Source organism: Grammomys surdaster, unplaced genomic scaffold, assembly GCF_004785775.1.
Source record: "Grammomys surdaster isolate TR1022 unplaced genomic scaffold, NIH_TR_1.0 150, whole genome shotgun sequence".
In the NCBI taxonomy this organism is placed as follows: Eukaryota; Metazoa; Chordata; class Mammalia; order Rodentia; family Muridae; genus Grammomys; species Grammomys surdaster.
The window spans coordinates 15,456,259-15,460,831 of record NW_021604608.1 but is presented as its reverse complement, the minus strand read 5'-3'; the positions used below and the strand labels follow the sequence as shown (position 1 = coordinate 15,460,831).

Below are 4,573 nucleotides of genomic sequence, written 5' to 3'. Positions count from 1 at the left end.
TGTCTTTGGCAAAATTATGTTGTTTTAGGAAAATTAAAGCTGAAGGTTGTCATCTAGGGTCTATGCCTCCCAGCCATGTTTAGTTAGGTAGGTTTGCAGTACCAGAAAGTATTTTCTCCAACTGAGACTCTCTCAATTCAATTGAGATGTGTGTGGCTTATTCACAAGATCATAATGGCATTAATATTAGTGGGTATACAGACTTTGCCAGGTCAGATAATGTTGTGTTTTATATCTTTACATCTTGGTAGGATTATTGAATGCTTTCCTCCCTTGCCAGCTTGCAAAACAACTTCTAATACTATGAGAGCCAGCTCTCAGGGAGATTTCCAGGGCACTTCCAGTATGATTGCTTATTCCTCAGTAGGAAGTTTCTTCTATATTCAGCAATAAAATCTTACCTTCAAGTTCTGGGAGGCAACAGTTGGTAAGGGCTGTAGTATACATTGTTTTGGGATTCTTCCTACCAAAAACTACCAGGTATATTTCTCATGCCTGAAAATATTTTATTTCTTTTTTTTTCCCTTTTTCCTTTCTTTCCTTTTCTCTCTCTCTTTCTCTTTCTCTCTCTCTCTCTCTCTCTCTCTCTCTCTCTCTCTCTCTCTTCCTTTTTTTTCCTTCTTTTTTGCCTATGTCTCCTGGAAACTTTATGTGTGTGTGTGTGTGTATGTGTGTAATCCATATATGTATACGTATATATGGGTATATATGTATAATTCATGTATAAAATAAACAAATGTATATACAGTACATATAAAGTCATTTTCATGAACTTATCATTATTTTCCTATGACTTTTTCAAAGATGCTTAGCTATTTCAGTGCCCTTTCCTTTCTTTTTGTATTCCATTTCCTTCCCAATGCTTATTTAAGAAACTCTTGGCCTTTTCTCCTTTATGTCCTTATACCATTTCTGCCTTACTAATTCCCTCTGAATATCCCCTATTGCTTAATCCCTACATCATCATCATCATTAATACACACACACACACACATATATATATATATATATATATACATATACATATATATATATAAATATATATTATATATATTACTTTTCTGGCTACTCTGGTTACTATAATAGAATCTTTTCTTAGGTCGAATTTTAAGTATTACGCATCAACTGACATTATAAACTTATTACCCTTTGGTGTACTTTGAAACAAGATTTGTAGTTTTCTAACAAAATAAATGATTCTTGATCTAAAGTAGTTACAAATTTTCTAACCTTAACATAGAAGCACTATACTTCATTTCAGGTAAGTACTTCCTTTTTATTTTTTTTAGGTTGAAGTGAGGTTATTTTTTTGCAGTCTGCGTTTATATCATTCTAAGTACATATAAAGAATCCTAAATTTTCTGCCTCCTCTGCCGCCATGGCGCCTGTGAAAAAGCTTGTGGCCAAGGGGAGCAAAAAAAAGAAGCAAGTTTTGAAGTTCACCCTCGACTGCACTCACCCTGTAGAAGATGGGATCATGGACTCCGCCAATTTTGAGCAGTTCCTCCAGGAGAGAATCAAGGTGAATGGGAAAGCCGGCAACCTTGGCGGAGGGGTTGTGACCATTGAACGGAGCAAGAGCAAGATCACTGTCACTTCCGAGGTGCCTTTCTCCAAAAGGTATTTGAAATATCTCACCAAAAAGTATTTGAAGAAGAACAACCTCCGAGACTGGCTGCGTGTTGTCGCCAACAGCAAAGAGAGCTATGAGCTGCGTTACTTCCAGATTAACCAGGATGAAGAGGAGGAGGACGAGGATTAAGACTCATTGCTCTGCAGTGTTTTGTATTAATTCATAAATAAAACTTAGGAACAAAAAAAAATTAAAAAAAAAGAATCCTAAAGTACATATAAGGAATCCTTTGTTTATGCTTTATCTTAAAGCATAAAAAAAGTAGTCACAGAACAAACAAGGCATAAATAGAGTAGATAAGGAGCAAACAAAGCATAAACAAAGATCCTATGACTAGAATATTCAGGTTCTCAACAGGACTCATCAAGATACAAAGAACACATCCCTCAGCTGTACTCATCTTAAGCCTACTTCCTTGTCCTAGTCCAAAGTCAAATTTCTGCCAAGTTCCTAGAAATCAACCCCAGAAGCTCTCCACAACTCATCCTCTCTGCATTGTAGGAAAGTTCTTCTGTGGCCCATTCATGTCTTCGAGCCATCTTTTTAAACTCTTAAAATAAAATGAGAGTTTGTGTGTCCTTACCTGTCATGAGCAGGGACTATTTATTTATTTATTTATTTTTAATGGTTGTTTTATTTATATTTCATATGTTATCCCCTTACCCCACTCCCCCCACCCCCACTCGGAAACCCCTTATCCCATCACCCCTCCTATTGCTTCTCTGCAGATGTGCCCCTACATACCCCCCACTCCCACCTCCCCACCCTCAATTTCCCACCCACTGGGGTGTCCAGCCTTCATGAGACCAAGGATCTCTTCTCCCACCTATGCCCAACAGGGCCATTCTCCCTTACATATACAGCTGGAGCCATGGATTCCTCCCTAAGTGCTCCCAGGCTGGTGTTTTAGACCCTGAGAGCTCTAGTTGGTTGGTATTGTTGCTCTCCTCATGGGGCCACAAACCCTTTCAGCTCCTATAGTCTTCACTCTAACTCCTCCATTGGGAACCTCATGATCAATTCAATGGTTAACTGTGAGCATCGGCCACTGAATATGTCAGACTCTTGCAGACCTCTAAGGAGACAGCTATATCAGGTTCTTGTCAGCGTGTACTTCCTGACTTCCACCTCAGCATCTACCTTTGGTAACTGAACATAGGATAGATAACCAGGTGGAATGTTCTCCAGACGGCCACTCCTTCAGTTTCTGTCCCACACTTTATCTCTGTATTTGCTCCCTTGAGTATTTTGCTACTCCTTCTAGGAAGGACCAAAGCACCCCCACTTGGTCTTCCTTCATCATGAGCTTCATGTGGTCTGTGAGTTGAATCTTGGATATTTAAAGGTTCTGAACTAATATCCAATAATCAGTGAGTGAATACCATGTGTGTTCTTTTGTGATTGGCTTACCTCACTCAGGATGATATCCCACTAAGATCAGGGACTAGACAAGGTTGCCCATTCTCTCCTACCTATTCAATAGAGTACTGGAAGTCCTAGCCAGAGCAATTAGACAACCAAAAGAAGTCAAAGGGATACAAATAGGAAAGGAAGAAGTCAAAATATCACTATTTGCAGATGATATTATAGTATACTTAAGTGACCCCAAAACTTCCACCAGAGAACTCCTAAACCTGATAAAAAAACTTCAGCAAAGTGTCTGGTTATAAAATCAATTCAAACAAATCAGCAGCCTTCCTCTACATGAAAGATAAACAGACTGAAAAAGAAATTAGGGAAATGACACCCTTCACAATAGTTGCAAATAATATGAAATACCTTGGTGTGAATCTAACCAAGCAAGTTAAAGACCTGTATGACAAGAACTTCAAGTCTCTGAAGAAAGAAACCAAAGAAGATCTCAGAAGATGGAAAGATCTCACATGCTCATGGATTGGCAGGATTAATATAATAAAAATGGCCATCTTGCCAAAAGCAATCTACAGATGCAATACAATCCCCATTAAAATCTCAACTAAATTCTTCACAGAATAAGAAAAGGAAATTCTCAAATTAATTTGGAATAACAAAGAACCCAGGATAGTGAAAACTATTCTCAACAATAAAAGAACTTCGGGAGGAATCACCATCCCTGACCTCAAGCTGTACTACAGAGCAATAGTGGTAAAAACTGCATGGTATTGGTACAGAGACAGGCAGGAAGATCAATGGAATAGAATTGAAGACCCAGAAATGAACACACTCACCTATGGTCACTTGATCTTTGACAAAGGAGCTAAAACTGTCCAGTAGAAAAAGTACAGCATTTTCAACAAATGGTGCTGGTTCAACCGGAGGACAACATGTAGAAGAATGAAAATTGATCCATTCTTATCTCCTTGTACACACATAAAACCAGATACACTGAAACTAATAGAAGAAAAGGTGGGGAAGAACCTCGAATACTTGGGCACAGGCAGAAAGTTCCTGAACAGAACATCAATGGCTTATACTCTAAGATCAAAAATTGCCAAATGGGACTTCATAAAATTGCAAAGGTTGTGTAAGCAAAGGACACTGTCAATAGGACAAAACGGCAACCAACAGATTGGGAAAAGATCTTTCCCAATCCTACATTTGATAGAGGACTAAAATCTAATATATACAAAGAACTCAAGAAATTAGACTCCAGACAACCAAATAACCCTATTAAAAAAAATGGGGTATAGAGCTTAACAAAGAATTCTCAACTGAGGAAACTCGAATGGCTGAGAAGCACCTAAAGAAATGTTCGGCATCCTTAGTCATCAAAGAAATCCAAATCAAAACAACTCTGAGATTCCATCTCACACCAGTCAGAATGGCTAAGATTAAAAACTCGGGTGATAGTAGATGTTGGCGAGCATGTGGAGAAAGAGAAACACTCCTCCATTGTTGGTGGGATTTCAAGATGTTGCAACCACTTTGGAAATCAGTCTGGCGGTTCCTCAGAAAATTCGA

At 38.5% G+C, this 4,573-nt stretch overlaps 1 pseudogene; it reads left to right on the top strand.

Moving 5' to 3' along the window:
• The first annotated feature begins 1,372 nt into the window (after window positions 1-1,372).
• LOC114619497 lies at window positions 1,373-1,762 on the top strand (annotated as a pseudogene).
• The last annotated feature ends 2,811 nt before the right edge of the window (window positions 1,763-4,573 follow it).